The sequence below is a fragment of the Cicer arietinum genome, chromosome 7 (genome assembly GCF_000331145.2).
Source record: "Cicer arietinum cultivar CDC Frontier isolate Library 1 chromosome 7, Cicar.CDCFrontier_v2.0, whole genome shotgun sequence".
In the NCBI taxonomy this organism is placed as follows: domain Eukaryota; kingdom Viridiplantae; phylum Streptophyta; class Magnoliopsida; order Fabales; family Fabaceae; genus Cicer; species Cicer arietinum.
The window spans coordinates 40,207,307-40,224,980 of record NC_021166.2 but is presented as its reverse complement, the minus strand read 5'-3'; the positions used below and the strand labels follow the sequence as shown (position 1 = coordinate 40,224,980).

Sequence of the window (17,674 nt, the reverse complement as noted above, 5' to 3'; positions counted from 1 at the left end):
TTTGTACTTCAGCTTTGAATGAGTTTGTACTAAAGGCACTTTGTTTTTCAGCCATTATCTTGAATTTTTTAAGTATTTGTTATGCAACATTTGAAGGCTTCTGAAATTTAAATGTCCAAACCTCTTATGCCACAACCAATCTTCATTCATAACTTCAGCAGCTAGACATTTGCTCTCATTGATCTGGATATCAATCTTGAAGGTTCTATTTTTTGATAGTGATGCCTTCAAGATCAATCTTCTTGAATAATCAAACAATCTCATTTCACCCTGCTCCATCTTCATAGAATACCCCTTTTCAAGCAGCTGCCCAAGGCTTAACAGATTATTCTTCATGTTTAGCACATACAACACATCGCATATGAATGATTGTTTGCCATCTCTTCTTTGAATCAATACTTTTCCTATTCGTTCTGCCGTTACAGAACTATTATCTGCAAATCTTATCTCCCTTTTCACCTTATCATCAATGCTTACAAACCACTCTTTATGACCAGTCATATGATTTGAACAACCCGTGTCAAGGTACCACTACTCTGGACAGTCATCATCTGATTTTTTTGTAGCCATCAACAACACCTCATATGAGTCTGAATCCTCAGCTGCCATTTGTGCTTCATCATCCTCTCTTTGAACCTTCTTGGATATGCATTCCTTTGCAAAATTCCCCCATTTTTTACAATTGTAGCATTAGATTCCTTTCTTGTTGAATTTTTTCTTACCACTTTGGTTGATCTTCTTGCTAACTTGGGCCTGCAGGGCCTGTACTTGAGATGTTGAGGTTGCTGCACACCTTTCTCTTACTCTCAGTTCATGAGCTTCAAGAGAGCCTTGCAAATCCTCCACCTTCATCTTATCAAGATCCTTTGATTCTTCAATTGCCACCACTATGTGATCGTACCTTTGTGTTAATGTTCTAAGGATCTTTTCAATAATCACCACTTCAGTTAATGATTCACCATTTGTCCTTATCTGATTGACAACAACCTGTACACGATTAAAGTAATCTGCCACAGCTTCATCTTCTTCCATCTGCAATAATTCGTATTGTCTTCTTAGCATTTGGAGCTTCACTTTCTTGGCCTTTTCCCCACCTGTATAGTACTTGAGCAAGATCTCCCATGCCTCCTTTGATGTAGTTGCCTTCGAGATCCTCACAAAGTTGTTTGAATTCACACTCTGTTGGATGTAAAACAATGCCTTGCAATCTCTTTTCTTACAATCTTTGAAAGTTGTTTGTTGTCTTTCTGTAGGATTCGCTGCAAGTTGTTCATAACCATCTTGAACAATCTCAAACACTTCTTGAGCTCCCAGCAACGATCTCATTGATGCAGACCACCTCTCCCCAGTTCTTCCCATCTAGAATTGACAAATTTGATGGAAATCCTCCTCCATTCACGTCTTCTTTCACTCACACTTTGTGTTTCCCAATTTTGATTTCTCCTCACACTTGCACTCGTGTTTCCCAAGGTTTAGAACCCAAGCTCTTGATGCCAATTGTTGGAACAGGTTGTATATTTGAGAGGAATTGAAATTGAGAAGAAAAGAGAAGGAAAACTGAAAGTCAGAAAAACAAAGATTGATCTTCGTTGTCTGGAGATTGATCTTATTCAGTTTGGAGAATGATCCTATTTTACATGCCATTGGTCTTGGCTTTTAATGCTTTTATAGAAGCAGTTCTAGCTGATTCAATTACAACAAACTTAACCAACTTCTAACCATATTCTAACTAACTTCTAACTAACTTCTAACTATATTCTAACTAACTAATTACAAATCATTTTGAATTAAATCCAACAAATCATTGCTACTTAATTCTACGTCATCCTCTCAACTGGTTAAAAAGTCTCTCATCATGGAAGAGGCATGTGACTTATCCTCTCATTTCAAATTCAGATGACAGTAAGTGTGGTACTGCATTAAAATACATATATGCATACTGTATATTCCTATATACATGTGAGGTAAACTTTATATTTGTAGCACCAAATGAGAAACGTTAAAGAATGTGATCCATAAACAAACCATTAGGTATACTAAGAGTATGTGATCAAATACGCGGAAAAATGACATGTAGAGAATTACTTTGATCATATTAATGACACATTGTTCCTTCCCTTCCCCCAATAGGTATTACTTGTTGTCCGAGGACAACGTCAAATCATGCATCAACTAGACACTCTAAGAAATCTTATGCAAGAATACTTTGGAGAAAGGTCACGGCTGGGAAAAACAGACCAGGCATGCAAAATGCATGAAGTTGAATCTCTTGTCGTCCCTATTGTTCTGACTTTGACCATTGGTGGTCCTGTTAGTGTGTTCTTGTTCATGGGTTTGACATCTAAACAACAATGTGTGTCTTTATAGTTTCTTGTCATCACCATTTATGTGAAAAGCCTCATCAATATAGCTAAAAGGTTTCTGTAATCAATTACCATTCTGCTTAACAAAAAGTAGTAGTGGACCACCTTATGGTAATGTGGTATATATATATTGGCATTCACCCAAGATGTAATAAATAAGTAGTAATAAGTTTCACCAAGTTTTTACCTTTACTCAACACTTCTTTATACTTGGTGACTATTAAATAATCCATCCACGTGATGGAATATTCCCATATAATTTTTTATTCTTATAAGTTCTTCTGTTGACAATTGACATTTCAATTTATGAATGTAGTTGACTATAGTATTTAACCTCTTTCATATTAAGTGTTACATTATCAAAAGAAAAATATCTTAAAATATATCTTTCTTTATAATTATAATGTGATATTAATTACTTTATTTCAATTTTATCTCATATTAATAATACGAGAGTTACTCTTAAATTCATTATATTCTATCACAATTTATGATAATAGTTATGTAATAAATTTGTAAAATAAAAATATTAAGTGTGGTCCACAACTAAAAATTTGACCCATGTGGGTGTGAGCTACAAAAATTATAGATGATTCATGAAGAAGATGGGTGGTTAGGAGAAGAAAAATGATAAAAACAATGGAAGTTAGGGTGAAGGATAAGGAAGGAGTATTGGAGAGAGAAAATGGATTAGAGATGGAAATAAAGGAGATTTGGGTTTTTATTTTTTTAAATTTAATTTATTAATTTAGACTTTTCCCAATTACAACTATCCTAGTGTCAAAAAATTCACGTCAGCGAAATAATTTAATAAAAAATTTATAATAATAATAATAATAACAAAAAAATACTTATCATAATATTTATTTTATTTGAATAGTTTGTTGTTAAACTTAAAATAACGTCCAATATAAAGTGCTTATATTATCAGCCCACTAAAAATGGGCCGGACTAGCTTAGAGTGTTAGTGTTAAACACTAAATTTTGTCTGCAACTTTAAGATTTTTAGTAAATATATAAAAAATTAAATAAAAAATAATAATGATAAAAATAAATAGTTACCTTCAAATTTTAGAAAATTACGGATGTGTTTGGTTTCTGTTTGTCTTTGATTCCTTTTTAGAAATTTCCATTATTTTCTAAAATAAAAAAAACAAACGTATTTAATTGAATGAAAATAAATGGATTGATGGTAATAAAAGTCATCATTTATGAAAAGAAACCGAAAAGAAATGAATCAATGGTAATAAAAATCAGTATAATGGTGATCAATTGAATAAAAAAGAAACCGAAAAAAATGAATCAATAGTAATAAGAATCAATATAATGGTGATCAATTAAATGACAAGAAACCGAAAAGAAACAGATTAATGATAATCAATTGACAATTATTCACTTGTCTTTTGTAATCTAAATCCAAAAAGTCAATAAATAGTCGACAACAATAGTAGAAAGAAGAACACAATTGAGAGCACAAATAAAAAATGAGAAGAGAGAATAATAGGCAAAAGAGGAGAAGAAAATCTGGTCTTAAGAAAATCAGTCCAACAAAAACCAATTTAGGGAAAATCAGTCCAACAAAAATCAATTCAGCAATAAAGTATCACTTTCTTATTGTTTCTCTAATTTTCTGCTTATTAGTCTTTGTATAACATCCTTTAAAAAATATTCTTTTTTTCTTTCTTTTTTCTGTTTATGCAAAAATAAACTCATATGTTAGGTTTTTATTTTTTTTTTTAAATTTGTTTGTTTTTAAAATTGCTTTCTTTGCAACACAAAATAATAAATAAAAAAAATATAACTAATTGATGTTTATAAACCAAGAAAATAAATTTTACCCTATTGTAATATAACAAAAAACTCATATTACATAATTATCAAATAACTAAAAAAAAATCATAACAACGAATAAATAGTTTTTCCATTAGGATTATAATTAATGGTCGCTGGCGCATATGGAATTCATCCTCGCTCGCCGCGCCATATCACTCACTCTCAATCGTTGGTAGCCTTTGTGTCGTGACAGATCCGAAAATGTACTAGCAAATTCTTTAACAGGCTGCTTCACCGTCGCGTCCATGTCTTATTCACATACCGCCACGTTACGTTGTTTTCTAATAAAAACCATTTTTTTTTACTTTAAAACAAAAATAGAAGATATAATCCATGAACAGACATCTTACTTTTTTTTTTCTTGTTATTATAATTGTTATTATTATGTTTTTGTTTTTATTTTTATTTTTTTATACGTATATAAATAAAAAATAATTAAAATAAAGTAATAATAAAAATTGGACAACACATAAATATTTTCTACCCAATAACTATGTGTGTTTTGATTTTCCTATTGCACCTGAGATTACGTAGAAGCAATGTTTTTCCCTTGACCAACCAAATTAATAAAAAAAAATATTTTTCCTTCTTTTATTAATGTAAATAATATTATTTTATTTTTTAATTATATTTTAGGGGTAAAATAAATAATTAAATAAATAATATGTTGGGTAATATTATTTTCCCTATTCCTAATCGACCCCTGAATCCATTTTTTTTGTTTAAGAATTTTATTTTACGTTTTATCTAATTTTCCCTATTAAAAAAATAAAATTGGTGGCGACTTTTTTTTTTGCGGGCAAACTGGACGCAACAGCTAGCGACTCCGCTAGAGACTTTTGAGGGTCAAGTTCATTCTAATTAATTGTATATTATTATTTTAGACTTAATTGCAGTTTTGATCCCCTTATTTTAGCTGAATCACGAAAATAGTCCCCCATTTTATTTCACCCCAGTTTTGGTCCCTCAAATAGAATTTTGATCCAAAATTTGATGAAATGTCATTTTTTTAAGTCACACCATATCATTTATGATCATAGATCTCATGTACATTTGTTGCACTTTGAGATCTTGAAGCATAGTGTGACTTAAATAAGCGCAAAAAATGACATTTCATCAAGTTTTTGACCAAAATTCTATTTGGGGGACCAAAAATGTGAAGAAATAAAATAGAGGGACTATTTTCGTGATTCAGCTAAAATAGGGGACCAAAACTGCAATTAAGCTATTATTTTATTATTTATTGTTTTATTTATATTACTCCTATTGTTTTATTTATTTTGTTATATTGTTAATATAATTATATGTGTCTTGTTAATTTATTTTAATTGTGATGAATTTTTTTTTCTATACACTATACTATCCTAACACGATTCACACACTTATGAATGGGATCTATACCCGGGCTGAGTGCAACCTAAGATAAGTTAGAGATTGTGTAGTGATAATCTTCTCGATGTATATCATGTTTGCTTGCCATGAAAGTCTCACCAAGAGTTGGTCTTTTCTAAAATATTTCCATTTCAATAGTTTACCTATTAATTGGTTTAATATTTTCGAATTGAGTTGTGTGCTCTAGGAACCAATTTATAATTATAAAGCCACCCATAGTAAAGGTTCACATTACAAAAACCATCAATTAAGAAAAGAACCATCACTACAAGAAAACAAGGATTTTGTGAGGGCCAAAAGCCCTCACAAAGGGTAGAAAGCAGCTACAAAGGGGGTATTTGTGGCGGCCTTAGGCAGCCACAAATACGCTGGTCACAAACGTTTGTGGCGGCCAACAATGAAGACATTGACGATGTTGCATATAGTTTCTGAGTTTATCCAAGGGGCAAAGTCAACAATGAAGATATTATCACGTTCTCTCATGAATTTTAATTTGATTCTAAAACACCGATAATATTTCTAATTATAAAGTCTTACGATATTTTATTATATTCACGCACTCTTGTTTCCTTAATATTATGAATATCAATAAATGCATTTTGTTGTCTCTAATTTCTTACCCAACACTATTTTCCTTTCTCTTATTTTAACCATTTCTTATATTTAACCAATTCTTACCCAACACTATTTGCCTTTCTCTTATTTTAACCATGTACCATACATATTTTGAAGTAGTTCATTCATAAATAAGTTTGCTAAGATTTCATTACATAATTTCAGTCATGCTATTAATTCCACTGAATGGGATGAGAACGATAAAAATAAAATCCATAATTTGGATGAACCTCAATATGTTGGGACATGTAGTTAACGCCATGTTAATCCCCTGGAAATGTCGTTTTATGTTTATCATTATCTAATTGTACTTTAAATATACCAATCACATGGAGGAATTTCTAGTTTGTACCATGACTATTCTAGCCGCCTATAAATCAAAAGTGAAATGTTGAAAGCATATGGGGATTTGACCGAATCATCAACTAGTTGAATCAAGAATGTAAAACCTGGGATAAGAAGATGATCATTTATATGTACATATTAGACAAATGTCTTAAAATTTGAAGTCATTTTCCATCATGTCCCTCAACAATATAATCAACTAGCTGACGTTCTAGTTGTTTTATCTTCAATGTTAAAAGTAAGTCACGATGAATAATGGTCACTCACAAGAATGAAAGTAACGGTCATCTTGCTTACTATCAAATGTAGAAGAAAAGCTAGATAGAAAATTCTCGTACCAAATATTATCTCGTAAAAGTGGAACACCCTCCCTGGGAATCAAACTATAATTAGGGCACCATTTTTATTCTTATTATATAGAATAAATGCAGTGCGACCCATTCAAACAAAAAACCCCTTATTTAGAGTAATGATTTGCGTTGACCGACTGAATTCAATTCAAGAAAAATGTTGGCTATTTTATGTCAAGGACAATTATTTTGAAAGATCTTAAAATAAGAACATATGAACTTCGGAGCTTCAAAAGTTAGCGCTCAAGAAGATTTCACATATCTAAAAGGACTAGCAGATAAGTGGACTCCCAACTATATGAGCCCCAATACCAAAAAATACATTCAAGTGTGCCTTTGATACACACCAATATGGATCAAGAAAACTTATCACTACTTGCACACATTGATGCTTCAAAAAAGTATTACATCTAAATAAAGACTCGCTAGGTTGAAAATCCAAAAGGACGACCTAGGCAAAAATTAGGGTACAAAGTCATAATAATAATAATAAATACCCGCTAGGTTGAAAATATGAAAGGGCGAGCTAGGAAAAAATTAGGATACAAAAAAATAATAATAAATACCTGCTAGGTTGAAAACCTAAAAGGGCAACCTAGGCAAAAATTATGATACAAAAATAAGTAAAGATCCACTAGGCTGAAAATCCAAAAGGAAAACCTAGGAAAAAGTTAGGATACAAAGTCGAATAAAGACCTGCTAAGTCAAAAACTCGAAGAGTCCTAGGCGAAAATGAATGAAGAGTAAAAAATTAAGGCCAAAACGAAAAAAAAAAAAAAATCACAAGAGCTAATGCTTCTTAATTTATGCTTTATCCTAGTTGGAACGCATGTTATTATTCGATTTGAATGCATGTTATTATTTATGAACAATTGAACACTTAAGTTATCACCCTGTCCTTACAAAACTACAATCTTCAAGCAAAAATGAGGATTAGACAAACAAGCAAAAGCTAACAAAGCTTAACTTCACTTGTTAAAAAAAATGAAATGGAAGCATCATAAACCATAAATGCAATACATCTGAATCCAACTATCATGAACAAAATACTTAATTTGACATCATAAGTAGACACACCTTAAGCTCTTCAAACTTGCACAATGAATGCAAAACAAAGTCTATGTAACATTAACTTCATTTGAGCAAGATTTCAATAATGGCTAACATATAATCAACAAAAATAAAATTTAACATCTGCTTGTGAACTTTGACATTCTCATAATAAGTTGCATAATAATTTAGTGTGAACAAGATTTAGTATTTGGCTTCCTAAGGTTGGATCTTGTGATAAACCAGTTGGGCAAATAAACCTTTAATTTTGATTCACTTCATTTTCTAATCAATCTTTCATCACCTAATCACAATTTTAGATTTAATTTTATCACGTATACTAGTTTTAGAACCTTATTAATTCTTTAAACAAATCGAAGAAAAAAAGATAGCTTACACTTTCAGTGAGAACATTTTCAGCAGCCACATCAACATTCATTGGGAGTTCAATAACAACAACCTTCATAATCTAGCATACAATTTAAATAAGACAAATAAGAAAAAATAACTTTAAACTTTCATATATTAAACTCAACACTGTCACAAATGCAAATATACAATACATATACAATTATAAGCAATCATAAATGGAATCCAAAATTCCTCGATCAAAAAATGGATATTACTAATCAACATCCATCAACAACAGAACTAAAACCAAGAAAGATCACATAAATAAAGGGCTGATGACATTGGGGTATACAATTGCAGCAATTCTCAAAAGAAGCAACCATGTCTTTCACGATGATAAAGCATCGACAAAAACTGATTGGCTAGTACAACTTAATCGCCTATATGTCAGGTATAACAAAACATTATTTGCATGTCTCCCTTCTTACTTTTTTCTATGCTTGAAAAGTAGATTTAACCTATATTGCTATTGTTAGTTGACCGTCAATTGTACCCAAAGATGTCTATTCTTTATCTGTTGATTTAATTTGTTCAGTACAATAAATTTTCTAATACCAGTTATGTTATGTTGTTCTATTAAAATTAAATTAAACAAACTGTTTACTGTGGGCTTAGTTCTTGTTTTTAATTATTAATATATTTTTTACGTACACATATTTTTTTGTTGTTGTTGTTATTGGTCCTCGTTTGATAGTTTATAAAATTGCCCAGGGCTTGGGGGCTAGTCTTAAAGATTATATAATTTATATTAACACTATGACGCTAACTTGGCCTATATCCTGCCTGTCTGCCGATGTAATAAAGTCCAATTTTGATCACAACCCAACCCACTTGGAGGAATGTATAAATCTAATTTTGGAACATAATATATAAAAAGGTTCATAGGAAGTATATAACATATTGGCCCTGAATTTGAAAACTCAAGGTTAGGTATATCCCTATCTGTAAATTGGCTTAACATTAAGCCTTTTCAAAACCACACTAAAAAAAAATATCTATTGTGACACTCATCTTTTAATATTTTTACTATAATTACGTTTAGCTACACTTTAAGTGTCACTAATTATCACTGAAAAGAATATGGCATATACCTACTGGAGGTAGATAGAGGATTTAAGAAAATAAATTTACTTCACCCTTGTTTCTTTTTCATTTAACTTCTCATCATTGTTTCTTTTTCATTTAATTTCTCATTTCTCCCAAATCAAAATCTGTGTGCTTTTTAGTTTTACCCAAATTAAAATCTCTTCTACTTCTACCATTGTTTCACTCCTATCATAGAATCCCAAGCTAATCCCAATCAAACCCTAATCGAGCAATAGAACCCTAGCTATGTGGATTAGAAAATTCCAGTGAGCTTGCATGCGGTAGTGTGAACAGTGGAGCTCACGAAGCAGCACTTGATTCGTGGATAGTGCAATCACCGGAAGCAGAAGCGAACACATCGGCGTGACGAGGGTTCCAAACGGAGGAATAGACACAGTAAGCGTGTTCTTTGAAAGTGCGAACGGAAGTGGGACGATCAAGAGTTCATAATTTGACGGTGTTGAGCGGCGACGGGGTTGAGCGGCGGCGACGGCTATTTGGTTTTCGTATAATGGACTGAACTTGATGGAGTAACAGTTGAATGGGGTTTTGAAAACCGGCATCATTTTGAGAATCGGAGTTTGGTTAGGTTAAAGAGTGAGTGTTAGGTGTTTGATGTTATGCGCCTGAGGTTGGTTCTCTTTGATTCTTCATATGTTTGTCATAAGGTGTTTAAGGATTGATATATAATTGCAGCTATGCAATGCAAGATTGAAGATTACCAGTTAGTTCAGATCTTTAGTCATAGAATAATATGTATTGGTTTCTCAAGTATGCTACCCCTTTTATCTTTTTTATAATAACTTTGCTTATTTGAGATATATTTTTTGATGAATGATTTCTATTTGAGATATATTGAGGATTCACTATGATTGTTTATTCACTTGTTTATTGCAGCAAGCTGAATCCTTGAAAAATAACATTGATCTCAGAGTCATTTTTACGTTTTGACTGGTATTGATATGTTGAGTTTGATGAATATGTTTAGCCACAAGATGCATACGGGCTAGAGGAGCTTGCAACAGAGGAGATATGCAAACACTATAATAAAGATTTTGGAATTGAGTGTCGTATTGGGAGGTTCCATAACATATATGGTCCTTTTGGGACATGGAAAGGTATGCTCTTAACTGAATTGCAAATTTTGGTTGTTTCGTCTTTTCCAAATGAGTAAATTAGTAGACGTTTTAAATTAGGCTCGCTTCGGGCAGCAGACGGTAAAGAGGGAAAATGGTTAATTTGCGGCAGTAGCAGGAGTAAACGTTTCAGGCAAAGAGTTGTTGGTTTTACATTGCAGCTTATTAGAGGTCTGTGGTCATTGTTAGTAGTTGTTTGCAGGTTGTTTATGCATAATATAACATAATCCTTCATGTTCAATGTATTTATTTCATTTCATCTCACCTTTTTTAAGGCACTTATCGGTGCTTGAGGTGGTTACTGCACTATTTTTTATCATTTGTTTTTTAGTCTCAATCTTTGATTAATAAGCATACAATTGTTTTCTTCCTTGTGACTTGTGAAGTTCAATGTAATTGCTATTCATGTTATTTCTGAATGTTTAATTATACCTTGTATTTTGTGATGGTCTTGCAAAATGGATCAAGTGCAGCTAGAGCCTTCATACATTTATGCTTTCTATCCGTGAGTAGCACTCTTGAGATACATGACTTGAATTTACTTACATTCATATGATGGAATGAGAGTTTACTGTTTACCTTCATATGTTATCTGGTGAGATAGATTGCAGAACTTCAATTCAGAGGATAATGTATTTGGGCGGCTGCAATGGAAAATTTGGGAAAATCAGGTTATACTTATAGACACATTCATGTACATAAATTTAGGAAAATCAGTTTCATTTTGAAAGAATATGCAGAAAGTTTATCTCTTGATATTGCTTGCTCTATATTGAACTTTTAATGACTAGTGTTTTATTTTTACTTCTTTCCAGTGCTTCTTTCCTCATAATTTTATTAATAGTGTTAGAACTCCACTCTTTCTTCTTAATGCTGCTTATGATTCATGGCAGTTAAATTGTCTAACTTTATCATAAATCATATAATATGATATATAGTAGTATTGATCATTAAATTATTTGTACTAAAACAATCACATTTCCAATTGTAATCAGATCCAATCTAGTTTAGCTCCTCCATCAGCAGATCCCCATGGATATTATTATAGGGAAAAGATAAATAATTTCATCAAAAGTAACAATTTATTGATTTTCTTTGTATGTGTTAATAACCTTAAAACGACAACTAAAATGAAACGAAGGAAGTATAAACTAGGATCTGCAGCTGAGTTCAGAACTTGTTCAACAATTCAAATATTCTAAATACTCAATACAGGAATCTCTGCTATGGCAGTATCAATGCTAGGTAGGTAAATTGCTCTATTTCTTGCTGTGATATTGGTGTTAAGTTTAACTTAATGATCTGCAATGTGCTCACAATTCGCAAGTGGAAGGAAGGTCATGACATTTATCTGGAATTGTTATTATTATTTTTTTGATAGGAAAATGTTATTGTTAGTACATGATGCTCAATTTGTTGTCTTGGTTCAAGGCCTACAACAAACTCCAGGTAACAAAACATTGTTATACCTTAGAATGTTAATTTTTGTACAGATGATATTTATAATGTTTGATGCTTTTTCATTTTTATAATCAATGTGCATTGGTTTAGTATTTTTATTGCAGTGATATAAGAGTCGAAGAACTGATTGACAAAAAAACTAGTTCTTATGTAGTGGATATGGTTTTCTTCAAAATCAAGATTCTTCACTGATTAGGTTTTAGACTTTTAGTTGAACTAGTTTTAGACTTTTAGTTGAACTAGTTTTAGAAAGGAATAAAAGAGTCATGTGGCTTCACTTGAGTGGCAAAGAATACAAAATTGATCTAGTAGTATTCCACTTTTCATGGGACATAAGTAATATTGCCATCATAAGAATTTAATTTTGGTGGTAGATTCTATGTTTGTGCTAGTGCATAGGTAACTGTTTCCATTGATTGAGTGATTTTAAACATGGGTGCTATTTTCATCCACACATTTCTAAAAAACCTCATTCACTATGCAACTCTTGCAAACCCTAGCATGTGCCTCTGGTCTTTTCCCTTTTCCCTCTTCAATTTAGGTATTCATCCATGTCTCTTGTATCCTGTGTTCGATTTGCTTGCTCCATCTTGTGATTTTTGCTTGTTCCTGATTTTTGGTGTGATTCATTCATCTGATTTACTGATTATGTTACCTTTAAGAACCTAATTATTGACTGCAATTAATGTGATATTTATTTCAATTTTGTACTAGTGTGTTTTTTGTATATGACTCATTAATTTAACTGGTTGAAACATTGCTTCACAATTGCAGATAAATTTCTAGGATGTTTAATAGATTTGTCTTGTTAGCAACACACATTTGCAGCTTAATAATCAATGCATACATCTTGCATGAAGATCAAATTACCTCTAGTTATAGCCTTCTAAAATTCTGTTTGAAGTTAATTTTGGTTATAGGCAAATGTTAGTGGTTAGTTTGTTAAGGGGAGAAGGAATTTGTTACCGCCTAGAATCAAACTCTGAACCTCCATCTTAATACTCTTTGTGTCCCAACCCTTACCACTGGATTATACCTTGTTTAAAATTAGATTAATAAGTAAGCGGTCATTATCATAGTTACATGCATAACCTCCACAAGGTTGTACAACTTCAATGTTTCCCCCCATCCATACTTGGGGATCTAAACTATTTAGTATCATATATTTATAAACAATATTTCTAATCTCAAGTGCTCTTCTCAGTACTAAAAACAAACTCCTGTTGCTGTTAAAGAAGGCTAAAGATGAGGTGAGCATCATGCTTGCCAAAGGTTTTGTTTTAGGAAAGGATGCAATTAATAGAGCAAAATCCTTTGATGAACCTCATCACTTGATTTCAAAATCCTTATTGGTTTTGCTTATTTAATTATTTTTGAATCTCTCAATCTTTGATGTTAAGTTTTATGAGTGATAGTTGTGTTAAAATATTTAGTAAATAAATGATATTTCCATTCATTAATTTTTCAGTTTGATGCTTAAAAATTAATAAATCAAATTTATTTTATTTCAGAAATATCTTAAAGTTGCAAAGTTCAAAGACACAAGCGGATTAGAAATTTACCTGAAATGAAGATCCTTTTTAAGGATACTGTGACCTCTGGCCATAGTAAATGGGCCCCATTTGGAGACCCCATAAAAAGGAACCGAAGCAACTTGCGAAGAGCATAATGTTGAGGAGTTAATTGGGCAAGGTGAAGAGGTACAAAGTTCTTCCGAAAGAAAGGTCTCAGAGTCTACATATGCCCTATAATCTGCAACAATTTTAAATCAGTTGTGTTATTTTGAACATCAAAATACAAACTGCGTATGTATTTATCCCTATTTCTCACTTCCTGTTTATCTTCTACAATATATATACACATTTCAAAGTACACATAAAAATCAAACAACACTTATATTTGACATCAAATTTTATGTAAACATGTAAGAAAAACTAGGACTTCTATTGAAATTGTTTTATGTGTTTTTGTTATGCAGATGGAATTTGTCATGTATATGTTGACAAGTCTGCTAATATTGATATGGCAAAGCAGATAATTAGGGATGCAAAGACTGATTATCCTGTTGCCTGCAATGCAATGGTAATTCACATTCACATCATTTGCAATGCTTTGTTCCCTGTAAAAAATGTTCATCGACATTCTCCTAGCCTGTTGGATTTTGCTTGCTTGTTATTTTGATGTTGTGAATAGAATTTATAGACTGTGCTCATTGAAATAATGTGTCATGATATTCTTAGGAAACTCTTCTTGTACACAAGAGTTTGTCATCTAATGGTAGACTTAATGAGCTTATCCTTGAACTCCAACGTGAAGGTTTGACGTTATTTCACAATGGATTTATATGAACATTGGTTTAAATGGAATCTTCTTGTTTGTTTTTTCGTAACATAACGGATTTAGTTTTGTGTTTAAATGTAGTAATCTTTTGTGATGATTGAATATGCATGGTGTAACTGTGCAAGAAAGTGCATCATAATTTTCTCAAAATTGGGAAAACATGTATAAATAGATCTAAATGACTTGCAGGTGTTCAAATGTATGGTGGACCAAAAGCCACTGCCATGCTAAACATTGTTGAAACGAGTTCTTTTCATCATAAGTATAGCTCACTTACTTGCACAATTGAAATTGTTGAAGATGTCTTCGCTGCCATTGACCACATAAATAAACATGGAAGGCATGTTCGAGTCCTCGAAATTATTTTAATTTTTGTTATCATTATCACTAATTTTATTAAAGGTATTTGCTGCTTTATTTGATGTTTCTGCAGCAGCCACTGAATGCATTGTCACAGACGATTCTGAAGTGGCTGAGACTTTCATATCTCAAGTTGACAGGTATCCTTTGCTTTCAATAGATAGTGACATAGCCTTATGAGATGGAAGGGTAATTCAGATGCTATTCCCAAAGTTTGATACATTATTTTTAATTTTGGGACATAATGTTTTCCTCAATCATGCAAATATTAATAGTTTTTAGTTTGCTTTATTCTCATCTGTATAATCTAAAACTTTGACTAATCCCATCAATTTATAGAAGTTGAAAAGAATGCTGAACTACTTTGTTTCTATTTCTGATTATTTTATTCATCTAACTGTTAGACATTTTCCACATTAGGATTAGTTTTCATTTTTTAGAACTCAGCAAACATGAGGATTAAATAACTATTATTACTTGATGTTGTTGGTTGTTTAAAATATCAATTTTTGCCTTAAGGGTAAACAGTGCTGCTGCATTCCACAATGCAAACGCTTTGGCTTGGGGCAAAGGTTGATTTTATGAGACTGAAAAATAAATTGTATGTTTCAATGACATTAGTTAATAAAAATAAATTAAAAATTTAAATTTAATTTACTGGTAATAATAGTTTAGAATTACAATTAGTAGGGAGATAAAATAAATTTAATTAAATAAATAATAATAAGTTTTAATGACCAACAATACCGTAGGAATAGATTAATATTTTATTTATATTTATTTAGGTTTTAGTGACAGATAATACTGTAGGAATAGACTAATTTTTTATTTATATTTATCTAGTTTTTAGTGACAGGCATTATTGTAGGTAGAAATCAAAAACATGTAGTGACAATCTTCAGAACATGTAGTGACAGTTCTCAAAGTGTAGCAGAACACCCCCTTAAACTTGACACTAGATTTGAGTGTCACTCAAAGTATTATTGACTTTTACCTACAGTTTTTAACTTTTAGTGAAACATTTTGTGTCACTATAGGTCAATTTTTTTGTAGTGTGGCCATGAACTTATTTTAAACCAAAACACTTAAAATTCTAGGCTGGGTGTGGTTGGTCGATGGAACTCAGGCCAAATGCTACATATTCCATGTGTGTATTTGATTATATTGTTGTAACTTGTAAGCAAATAGATATTTGTTCATGTTGTTTTGAAGGTGCAAGGGAAAGATATGAATTATGTTAAATGTGTAGCAGAGAAACTGGGTTTGGATGGTTCTGATGCTCCTCGCACTTACATTGAACAAATTCAGCTAGAAAAGCTTGTGAATGATGTGATGGTATCAATTACTCATGCTACCTTCTGCTTATGCTTTGCGTATTCGTACACGGAACCACTGATAATCTAGTCAAACTTCAAGCACTGATAGATAATCTGAAGACAAAACTGAACATAGATGATGATTCAGTTTCAATCCCCAAAGAAGCATTTTCCAGAGCTTCTCCAGATAGGAGAATGAAGTATCTTAATTGGTACTTACTAATATTATTCACATATTTGACTCTCCTTAAAAAGAATGTTGACGTGTTTTCTACTTGCCTTTCATGTTTGGGATTAAAATTTCTGAATATGATTGAAATGAAAATATGTTGAAGAGAAAGCCATGTGATGTTTTTCTCATGTTGGTCTTCTGCAGAGGTATTTGACAGTCACATTCAAATCAAAGGAACAAGATTCTACCTAAGTTGACTAAACTTGCTATAAATAACAGATGATTTGAGGGGAGAGCTCTAGAACCACCTGCTCCGATTGCCAACCAAATAAGATATATTTGCTATAAGAAATCATTTTGTCCACTTATTTATTAATGTATTATTACGTGTTGTTCTTATTTTATGGAACCTAGAAAAGCTATTTGTTGAGTCTGTTGTAGATAGAAACGTTGAAAGAATAATGAGATGCAATTGCACTGCATAATGGCAATAAACTTAGAGAATGGGAGAAAGTTTAGATCAAACTTTCATGGAAATTATATTTATGCATTATTTCGGCTTAGAGATGGTGCTAAAAGAGTTTCAGCCTGCCAACAAAACCTGGCTTTACAGGTTGAGATATGAAAAGGCTCTAGCCATACTTCTCTCTGTTACTGGATTAGGCAATGGTTCATCTATTGGATCATTGCTACTTAATTCCAGTTCATCCTCTCAAATTGTTAGAGAGTCTCCCCCTGATGGAAGATGTATGTCATTTATCCTCTCATTTCAAATTCACATGATCATGATAGTAAGAGTTGTATTGCATTAAAGTACATATATGCATACTGTATATTCCTATATACATGTGAGGTAAACATTATATTTGTAGCACCAAATGAGAATCGTTAAAGAATATGATCCATAAACAGATCATTAGGTACACTGAGAGTATGTGACCAACGATGAGGAAAATTTACATGCAGGGAATTACTCTGATCATATCGATGACACATTGTTCCTTCCTTCTCCCCCAGTAGGTATTACTTGTTGCCCGAGGACAACGCCAAATCATGCATCAACTAGACACTCTAAGCAATCTTATGCAAGAATACTTCAGAGAAATGTCACGGCTGGGAAAAACAGACCAAACAAGCAGAACGCGTGAAGTTGAATCTTTTGTCGTCCCCCTTGTCCTGACTTTGGCCATTGGTGCTGTTAGTGTGTTCTTGTTCAACGGTTTGACATCTAAAAAATAATGTGTGTTTTTAGTTTCTTGTCATCACCATTTATGTGAGAAGCCACATCAGTATAGCTAAAAGGTTTCTGTAATCAATTACCATTGTGCTTAACAAAAAGTAGTAGTTGACCACCTTAGGGTATTTTGGTATATATTGGCATTCACCCAAAATGAGTGGTAATAAGTTTCACCGAGCTTATACCTTTACTCAACATATAAGCTTC

General features: G+C 32.0%; 1 long non-coding RNA gene across 20 annotated transcripts; it reads left to right on the top strand.

The window, feature by feature from the left end:
- Window positions 1-9,319: 9,319 nt before the first annotated feature.
- On the top strand, window positions 9,320-16,755 carry LOC113784843 (uncharacterized). 20 transcript variants are annotated; one of them, XR_012161401.1, is made up of 12 exons: window positions 9,347-10,216; window positions 10,343-10,563; window positions 10,642-10,752; window positions 11,055-11,086; window positions 11,186-11,252; window positions 11,963-12,030; window positions 13,554-13,847; window positions 14,021-14,124; window positions 14,572-14,722; window positions 14,816-14,882; window positions 15,955-16,270; window positions 16,435-16,755. It is a non-coding gene; the product is annotated as an uncharacterized lncRNA (long non-coding RNA). The 20 variants fall into 20 exon arrangements; XR_012161396.1 differs by having other exon boundaries at window positions 9,334-10,216; window positions 11,186-12,030; XR_012161398.1 differs by having other exon boundaries at window positions 9,340-10,216; window positions 10,642-11,086.
- The last annotated feature ends 919 nt before the right edge of the window (window positions 16,756-17,674 follow it).